The sequence below is a fragment of the Choloepus didactylus genome, chromosome 23 (assembly GCF_015220235.1).
Source record: "Choloepus didactylus isolate mChoDid1 chromosome 23, mChoDid1.pri, whole genome shotgun sequence".
Lineage (NCBI taxonomy): Eukaryota > Metazoa > Chordata > Mammalia > Pilosa > Megalonychidae > Choloepus > Choloepus didactylus.
The window spans coordinates 28,722,192-28,732,553 of record NC_051329.1 but is presented as its reverse complement, the minus strand read 5'-3'; the positions used below and the strand labels follow the sequence as shown (position 1 = coordinate 28,732,553).

General features: G+C 42.2%; 1 long non-coding RNA gene across 1 annotated transcript; it reads right to left on the bottom strand.

Annotated features, from left to right (window-relative positions):
* Window positions 1-433: 433 nt before the first annotated feature.
* LOC119519417 lies at window positions 434-10,190 on the bottom strand. Its single transcript, XR_005214017.1, has 3 exons — window positions 7,670-10,190; window positions 5,847-6,477; window positions 434-4,181 (listed from the first exon to the last, which is right to left on the bottom strand). It is a non-coding gene; the product is annotated as an uncharacterized LOC119519417 (long non-coding RNA).
* Between the last annotated feature and the right edge of the window lie 172 nt (window positions 10,191-10,362).

The window sequence follows — 10,362 nt, the reverse complement described above, 5'->3', positions numbered from 1 at the left end:
ATATACTCTCCACTCTCCCAAAGAAAGCCATTAATACTTTCATATTTTAAAAATGGGTTCATACTATACACTTTTCTATCAATGGTTTGTTTCACTTAATGTATCTTGACCATTTTTCCATATCCACATATGGTAAAAATATTTCACTCACTTTAATGGATACACAGAATTTCTCCTGGGACAGAACTTTATCTTACTTAACGGATGGTCTTTTACGGATTGACATTTAGCTTTTCCTCTTTTTTCCCCTATTATGTAATTAATTTCTGTATTTCTGTAGCAACAAACATTTGGTCAGTTCCTGTTTTATTTGGACTCCTGGTCTAGAAAATAATTTGTGTGACTATGGCTGCTACTTTAATAAATATATGGTTCTGTTAATAGTAGATACTATATTTGGACAAATTTCAAGAAATAGAAACCCCACTCAAAGTGACTTAAGCAAAAAAGGGAATTTATTGGTTCACATAACTGAAAAGTCCAGGGGATATACTAGCTTCAGGCACAGTTGGATCCAGGGATGCAAATGATGTTATCAGGAATGCAAGTCTCTTCATCTTTTGGCTCTTTCCTTTGCACTGGCTTATTCTCTGACTGGCTCACTGTATGTAGTGGGCCTTGTTGGTTCCAGCTTTTCATCCTATGAAGCTTAGCAACTGCAGCAAAGCTTCTCCACAGTTCAGTAAAATTTGTAGGGCTGACTATCACTGGACCAACTTGGATCACATGACCATTCCTGAACCAATTGCTATGGTCAAGGAGATAAACTGTTCTGACTGATTGGATCTTAATTATATGAACCTCTGTAATGTCCCAAGTTGGGTTGGCCCTTCTGAACCACATGGACTGGGCCTAGTGAAAGGTGGTTCCAAGAAACATTGAGTTATTACAAGAACATGGAATGAATACTAGGCTATAAAAAACAAGTGATGTCTGGGATGAGACCAGATAATAAAAAACTTTAATCTCTGCTCATGAAGTTGAATAGTAACAGCTGGCATAATTTCTTCCTTGGTAATAAATAAAAGTATTCTGAAAACATCAAGAGGGATAAATAAATTTGTCCTGTCCTCAGGAAGCCTGTAATCCATTTGAATGGAATAATAAATCATGTCCAATAACATACTTTGGATGGTAACAGAGTTTAAATATAAGCAAACTTGGTGGTCAGGGGTCTGACAGCCCAACTGTCTTGCTGATGTGAAGCAGGACAACTAGCCCCCACTGGCAAACAGTCTTGTGAGGTTATTTGACTTAGATGCAGATTTTAAGTTCAATGGAAAACCTTTCTGGTGTTCCTTGTTTCTCTGACTACTGGCGACTCACCTCTGTATTATTGCAGGAGAGGAATCGACAATGTTATGAGTGTGTACTCCTTCCAGATGTGGTAGAAAAGGTTCCAGGTGCTTGAAATGACATATAGGCATACAAGCCTACTCTGCACTTTTAAAAAAATAGCTGCTGGTCAAGGAGTGTACAGCATGGCCTTCCTGCTGTGAACATTAAGTCCTGGTGGGGTGAGGTGTGGCTTGTTTTTGTTCAAAATCCTTGGTGGAAATAGGCACAAAATAGGCTGAGGCTGGTTGTATTCTTTTCAAGAGCAGCCAGTCTGATTTGCAGCAACACATCGAAGAAAGGTAAGCAAGGGCTAAGTCAGGTAAAGCAAGCAGGGTACCTCCAACAGGACCAGCCATACAAAAAAGGAAGATATGACCTCAAAGAACAGGAAGATTAATAATGAAGCTCTGGGAATTAGTTCTTACCCTAGGTATTCCAAGGTTAATCTGTAGTGCTTACACAGGATACAACTTTCTGATCTTAATGGGCCAGTCAGCTATAGCATCTTTCATTTTACTGCTCATCTGCCCAGTATCTTTCAGCTCAGGAGAAGGCCATATGCTCAATCTAGATTTGAGGTGAAGCTTAGGAGTCTTTGCTACATCTGGGAACAGTAGGGTCGGAGGAGCTAAGTTTGTCAAGGATGGCCCTACTTTCTTTGGTAATCATGTTTTCGTCTTCTGTAACTCAGCCCATCTCAGAATCCTTTTACAAGCAAGTCAAGGCCTCAGAATAGTTGAATGGTGCCACTGAAAGATGCAGAGGAGACTTGAAGCATGGAGATAGTAAGCAAGCTCCTAGATTTTAATTCCAGGCTTTTTGTTTTCCAGCCCCCAATTTTCATACACAATGTACGTGAAGACTCATGGGCAGAGGTCATTCTGATTTTAAACCTCTCATTTTGGCTGAGTTTGACAGGATCAGAGGAAATGACTGGCAGTGTAGATCAATGTCTTTTTCTGTAAAATACAGGAGAAAGAGGGGAAAAAAAAGCTGGTATTTTGAAGGTAGTAAAAAAATTGAGCTTTTTAGATCCTTTGTTCTTTACAAATAATAGCTGTATATACAAGCAGGCAAGTCATCCAGATTTTATTTTTATTTGTTGAAGGGTGAGAAGTCTAGAGCAACCAGACCTAGGCCTTGATTATGACCTCAGCCAGGTACAGGAGGACTTGGAAAGATGATTTGTAGAGTTTAGTCAGGTAATTACAATTGGTCTACAGGAAGAGAGATACAAAGAAGCCATTCCCAATGTTTAATCAGTGCATTCATTAGAGCAGCTGAAAGCTGGACTTTGCGAAGTAAAGCAACAAGGTTTTCTCATAACATGAATCGATGTTTTCTAGTTCAAGGTGATTTGGTGTGGGAGTTAATGAATCCTTCTTACAAGAACAGAAAAGTTGTCCTGGTGCCTGAGAGTATCTCATGACAAGGAATGATGTGAGCCACTCTGAATCAGGTGTCTGCCAGAGTAAAAAAATTCTACTGAGACAGATGAAATGCAATTACATCCACAAAGACAGGGAACTGTGGTCTTACAACATGAATAAGCAGCAGGAAGATCTTGAGTCAACTGATAAAATCCTTAGCTGCAGTCTTTGTAGATTTCTTTTCAAGTAAGTCTACATTTCCAGCAAAAAAGATGGATGATGTGTGATTTGAAATGCCCAGCAAGTAAGCTATCATGGAATGGTCAAAGAACATGCCTCCAAATAACCCTAACACCTAGAATTGATGGTATCAGATATCAAAAGACTCATCCTTAATAGAACTCCTCTCATTGGCTGGAAAATAAGCTTTTAATCACTTATGAAAAAGGATGTTCCAAGATTGTCTCTTGTGGATAAGCTGTTATTTGTAGTTAGAACTGAGCAGTCATAATTCGGCAGCAGGATAGGCAGGTATGCCAGTGATGGAGGAAGTGTTTTGGCTTTTTTTTTTTTTTTCAGGTTATTAGTTTGTCTATCCTGAAAATAGTAATTAAATGAATAGAAACCAAAGAGCAGTGAACTGCCACTGGTTGAGTCATATAATGACTTGTAGTTTGAGAGTAAGATGATTGATAAGCAGGTACTGAGCCCCTTTCAGGTAAAGTTGCCAGTCTCTGAATGCTACTTTCATAGCTAATGGTTATCCCCTGCACATGAAGCAGCAGACTGTGGCTAATGATGAGAGATCAAATGCACAAGATGGTATATTATGGTCCCAATGATGCATTAGCTTCAATATTCATTACATATTTAGGTATCTGAAGATCAAGACTTCAAAGTCATATATACTTCAAGTACCACTAGAGCGTCTGGTGTTTGTGAAAGAAGTTGGTTTGTCAGTGTAGAGTATGTATGAATCACTCTCTGGCTATATTCAATCCCAGGAATCACTGAAGTCCATCTGGGGGTGGAGAGCTGTCAAATTAGGTCCATTTGACACCACCTTCAGTCCATCTGAATATTCTGGGGGACAAAGACAGCCTATCTTCTTGTATTTTTAAAAATGTGCACGCAGTAAGTATTCATAAATATGTTCAGCATCAACTGAACAAGGGCTGTGTTGGGTAGAGGAGCAGAAAAGATCAGGATGACATCCAGGTCAAACATTACATTGTTCTCTAGGGCAGTGGTTTTCAAACTGTTCTGAGGAACTCTAGGTGTTGCAAGGAAGTCCCCTTGGCTGTCACCATGGTGAGAAGGAAAGGGCTTGTAGAGGGTTTTAGTCCCCCCCACTCCTGCTTCATCCAGAGCAGCATCACTTTTACTCAGGGCTTCCGCATAGTTTTCATTCAAAGTGCTTCATAGCCACAAAGCCTCTGGAAAACGATCTAAGAATAGGTTGTTCACAAAAAGCTGAAATACAAAAAACAGGTCACAGAAACCAGAAACTGGTAAGCCAAGGTGTTTTCCTATTCATTTTTGCCCTAATGTAGGCCCCATTACAGAATGAGTTTGCCATAAATTCTGATTGCCTGAGGGTGGGTTTCTAAGTGAATATCAGAGGACAAGACTATTGGTTGTGACAAAAGCTCTAGGAGTTTTGCAGTCAGCATACAGCTGCAAATGCATTCATTTTTTGTTGACTATTACTCCAGGAAGTACAAAGCTGGATGACTTCTTACTTCAATAATCGCTAAGACCTCCATAGGCCACAACTCAAATTCTAAAAAAATTATCTCCTTCCCTTCCATGCCTCTTCCTCCTCCTTATCCTCTTCTTCCTCCCTTCCTTTCCCAACCTCCTTGCCCATCTGGCAATGCCCCTGAACTAAGTTCTGGCAACGCCCTAGAACTAAGTTTCATCACAATTATAGGGACAGAGAAGTATATTGCGAAATGTCATGGAAATCACTAAATTTTGGGGCAGAATTAGCTTTTTCCCATTCCCTTCCCATGTATCCTGATCAATCTTCTAGAGGTTCCCTTGACAGATAATAAAGGTAATGGTCCAGGTGCAGAACTTTCAGAAGATGGAGGCATACTAATTCAAGAACAGTTAATAACAAGGTTAAAAAAAGGGGAGATTTCAAGGATGCCATTTATTTCTGAGTCTTCAGAGCAATCTGTTGGCAATGAGGGAGGCCTAGCTATACAGCTCTAAAGCAGCTCCCTCACTCCCTTAAAAGGAATGCTGCAAAACAGCATCTTGTGCATGATTAAAATTTTGGATTTGCCAAGCTAAAGAGCTAAATGAAGATCTTGATGCAAGCTTTCCTTGATCCTTTAATACACTACACTGCAATATGGATTGGGGGAGAGGACACATATTGTACAGTTTTACCAGGTTATCTGACTACAGAAAGTCAGCAAATGACTATTCTAAAACAAAACAAAACAAAACAAACAAAAAAACCCCGGAGGATTCCTTTTGTTTAATTATTAGTTTGGGGATAGAGGACCACATATAAACTCTTGGTGTCCAGAAGTATTAATGAGACTACAAGAAGACAATATGAACAGGGATCCCCACTTAATTGGGTCATGTTTGGGAAGACCATAAAGATGGACAATAGATCTAAAAGTAGCTTTGTGTTTTATGTTGGGAGGCTTGTTACTGATTAACATTTGCTTTCTTGACTCCCTTACTATCTACTATCGGGGTGAAAGCCTACTCCTACACTACAGGAGCTGCCAAAGGATTCTGGTCTACGTGCAACTATCACAAGATTACGTAACATTTATGATATCCTGACCGACTGAGGGCACCAGATTAGAAAGGTCCACAAATTAGAACCTTTCTGGATTTCCCAATCTCCAGCCATTTTAACACTGTAGATAAAGTGGAGGCTAAGTAATTGCAAGGAACACACTGGACTGAGAGTCAGGAGGCCTGGCCTCTACTATTTTGTAGCTATATCACCTTGGATAAGGTGCTTAATCTTTTAAATTTCCATTTCCTCATATGCCAAAAGGGATGATACTTAGTTATTTTGATAATTAAATGAGATAAATGTATATAAAAGTGCTTTAAAACTGTGAAATGCTATATAAACATAAGAGTTTACCACACAGTTTCTACCTTGATGTATCAAGAAGCCTTTTCTGGAATCTGATTGGAGCTTTGTGAGATGCTGTTAGGTAAAGGAATTCCTTGGTAGAATTTCTCACATTTGTGTGAAAAGTTCTGGTTCCTGAGTAATCCCAAAGAAGATGCTATGAAGAGTTCACTATGTCTTTGTTTTGCTCCCAACAGGTCAGAATATCTGCTTTCCCATTCAGGAGGCTACTACAGATCTGCAGTGACCTTTATGGATCCTAGATTCTTCATGAATCAATTATTTGAGATTGTGGGGTGTGGTCCAATGCTCTTCTCAAAGAGATGTTGTTGTTCTTCAGATAGCATTGATAACTAAAAATTCCCTGTCCCAAATTTCACTGTGTCTCTGAAGGCTCTGACTGAAGAAATGAGCTCTCATGGAACAAACTGTACCTTTGTTGTTATCACAAAGTAGCTTCAGCTATTTGGTTTGAGGCTCTGACTTCACTTTAAGGGGTTGTGTTGAATCTGGGTAGAACAGGAAAAGAGTGGAGGTGAAGGCCACATCATCATGGCTGAATGCCTCTTGGGTCACAGTGGTCCACAGGAATGGTGTCTTCTTCAGTAGTAAGGTAGTAGGACTCAAACATGGGCAAAAATCCAGGTACCAGATCTGTAGTGATGGAATAGCAGAAGGAAGGTGGTCAGAAGGTCCAGGTGAACACTTAGCAATCAGGAGTCATAGGACTGGAAGGGGCAGGCACAAAACAGGTGAGATAACAAATGCATGGAATTACAAACACAAGATGCTAACACTGGGGGAGGTCTGCTGCCAGTACATCAGCTGGCTGATGGTACTAATTCTCAACCAACCTGGCTTAGAGGCTGACAAATGATAACATGAATTAAAAAAAAAAAAAAAAAAAAAAAGCCTGATTAACCATCACTGATGATAAATAAGAACAGAAGTGTTTTCCAACAAAGACTGTTTCCTGACTCCTGGTAACAAATTGTCCTGGAAAAAACAAACCAGTAACCAACTTGAGACTCATACTCTGAAGGAGTAAATAGATTATATTCAGGCTGCTTGCTGGGCAGTAGTTGGTGGGAGATAAAAGAATGGCTCCACAGATGGCATGAGAAGAACTGAGCTTTAAATTTATATACCAATAACCAAGCAAAGGACATAATACTGCTCCTCTTCCTTTTCTTATGTCTTCCTCAAACTGTCTTGTGACTTTGGCCTCTTAAAAACTGTCAACTTTCAGTTCAACAAAATTTCATCTTGAGTGGGAGGGTAAGGTACCCAGGGATGGCTCTGGTTCATGTATCCTTCGGAAATACCCCACTCAACAGATCAGTTTCTCTTTATGACTGAGGGCTCCCTAGATCTTTTCAAGTTTAGAATTAAAAAAATAGTAAATACATGAAATAAATGAAACAGCCTACATCCAGTGACTTTTCCTCTAATCAAGCACTTACTGACTTATTCTGAGACAACCTGCTCTCTAAACTCTTTTTGAAGAAATGTTTCAATCATGGGTGTTGGTATGCGTGGGCAGAGATGTCTAAGACAGGCTTTTGCTTTTAAATGGGGCTCGCTATCTAAAAAGAGATCAAATGCATGCAAATAACTATTTGCCATGGATCTGTATACACAGACAAATAAAAGATAAACAAGCTAAAAAACTTATTTGTGGCTGAAGTAAGAGACTCATGGAGAAGAGAACATTTGAGTTGATACTGAAGAAATGACAGAGTTTTGATAGGTGAAAAACCGGAGGAAAGCATCCCAGGATAGAGAAGAGCATGAACAAAAGTGCAGAGATGGTAAAGAACAAGGCATTTTTGAAAATGGCAAGTACCCTAGTTCACTTTGGATGGAGTGCCGTCAGAATTTGTACCAAGGGTCTGGACAGAAGCTCAGGTCTTCTAATTCCCAGTATCGGTGCTGGTGGCAATACTGTTCAGTCGTTGCCTATTTTCTCACAGCAAGGTCAACAGTTCAAAAATTCACAATTAAAAAATGTCTAGTTCCAGAGTTCTGCCCATCCTGATAAGCTCTCCTGGGTTTCAGGTCCAGTTCTTGGAAATCTGGATTCCATGGCTGTGGCTACAATGAAAGATACCTGCTCCAGATAGCGCAGGTGAACGTGACAGCGAAACTCTTTGCACCTCCAATCCTGGGTATCATGTTTTGTCACAAAAATTCAAGCTTTGTATTCCAGTTGTTTTTTTCCCTCTTTTCTCCAGAGGAAAGCATCTTATCACCACAGTCTAAAGATTCTTTTGAGGTACATCCAGATTTAATTACAGAAGAGCTAAAAGATCAATACATTTTTCTCCAAAACAGTCATTTCTCTGGAAGTGAGATCACTTTGTCTGTGCCTTTTATATAAAAGGAATAGTCAAGTGATTTTTTTCAGACATTTGTATGAAATAGTAGGACCCGCTAACACCTAACCAGACAAAATACATTTAAATGTGTTTATTTCTGTTCTCTTGCTTAGAGCTGTACCACTGGTAAGCACCACACCACAAAACAAAAATGCTTGAAATCCAACTCTTCAAACATTTCTATAGTGTTTGCTGAATAATGGCCTGGAATTTGATAAAAGCAGCTGACAAGTAACAAGCAAAAACTGGCATTTTGGCCATTTTAATATCAAGACTTGCAAGCAATTAGAATATAGGGCAGGCCAGGAAAAGTTAAGCTTTGAATCACTTCCAAATCTACTAATTTTGAGGTTCAGCAGGAATTGTACAAACAAAATGTTTCAGGGCATGTTAACCTTCAATTAATTAAAAAAAAACAAAAACAAAAAACACCAAACATGTTCAGGAACTCCATGCCCGGTTCAGTCTGTTCCAGTGAGCTGCTTGCTAAAAAGCCACGTGCACCATTAAATAGCTGGGCTTGCAGCACCATTTAAAAATAAGCGTGTTCACTACCAACCACACAGACTAGAGATACAGAATACTTTAAGTAGGAGCAAGATGTCAACCATGGTTGTGAAAAATGATAAAATGAAAGATATCAGGCACCAGTAGAAGCAGCAAAACAAAAAAAACAAAAAAACAAAGAGTTGCTGGGCCAAAAATTAAACAGGCTTCTTGATACTAGATAACATATCCCAATCCTAGACTGAGCTGCTTTACACAGAGTGCCACTGTACCATACGCACTAGCCACCCTTCAGGCACCCCATGGTGAAAGTAAAGGGCTCAGAATAGAAGCCAAACAGGGGAGTGTTGATACCCGGAATGTCCATTATGCATAGAAACAGCTCACATATTCCAGGGACTCAAACAGGGGCTTCAAACTGGTTGTGAAGGGTCCCAAATGACATCTAGGCCTCAGTTTCCTCCCTTTCGCATAAAGGAATTGTGGTTCTTAACTCTTCTTGGTCACAGCCTCCTCAGTAAACTTGATCGCAATGGATCCTCCCTCCCCTAAAATGCACATTTCTACACATTTCTGCATACAATTTCAGGGAGGTTAGGGATCTCTATCTCCAATCCAAGGTTCCCAGGTTAAAAATCCAAGGATTGGAAAATCGCTAAGTTTCTTTCAACTCAAAAAACTTTTACAAACAATAATCATCCTTTACGCACACCTACGCTTTACAGTTTACAAAGTGCGTCCAATTCTACGAACGCTGATAGGCAGAGGAGGAAACTGAGGCGCAGACAAATTACAGAGTGACTTGCCTAAGGTCACTCGGGCAGCTGTTGGCCAGGCCCGGAAGCAAACCTAGCTCTTTCGACTCCGGGTCTCGTCTCCCCACCCCGGAGCTGCCCCCAGAGCTCCCGGCCCTCACTAAGGCGGCATAAGGAGGAAAAGGCAAAGCAAAAAGCCCACCACCAACCATCCCCCAGCCGCCTCCTGTCCCCCCAACTGGGTCCTTGCGGGCCCCGAAGAATGGCGCCAGGCCTCCAGGCCAGCCCCGGCCACCCCCGCCTCCCCGGCCGCGCCAAATCCCGCTGCCACCGCCTCCCCGGGAGCGGGGCGGAGCAGCTGCCCGCCGCCGCCGACCACCCGGACGACTCCTCGTCGAATAGCAAACGCATAGGCCGCCGCCCGAGTTCTGCGTACGAGAAGAAAGACGCGGCGCGAGCGCCAACGGCCACCGGGCGCGCGCCGCGGCGGCCGGGCCTGCGCCCCAAGAGCTGGATGCCAGAGCAGGAGAAAGAGCCGCCAACCGATCGCTCGATCGACCGCGCGCCCGCTCCTTCGCCCTACCAGACCCGGGAGGGGGGGAGGGCGCGCCAGGGCTTCTTCGAGTTAGGGGCCTGACTCCCCGGCGACGAGACAAGATGGCTCCTCCGGTCCGCGCCGCAGCTACCGTCCCGGCTGCGTCGCTCGACCCGCCCCCGGTACTGTTTCTTTAAATGGCGGAGAGGGTAAAAAAAGCAGGAAGAGAGGCGCGCACTGTCACGTGACAGGGGCGGGCCGGGCCACCAAGATCCGGTCACGTGGGGTCGCGCTTCCCGCCAATCGGGAGGCGGTGCACCGAAGCGGGGGCGGGAGGAACTGGGGCTCTGTGATTGGCCGAATG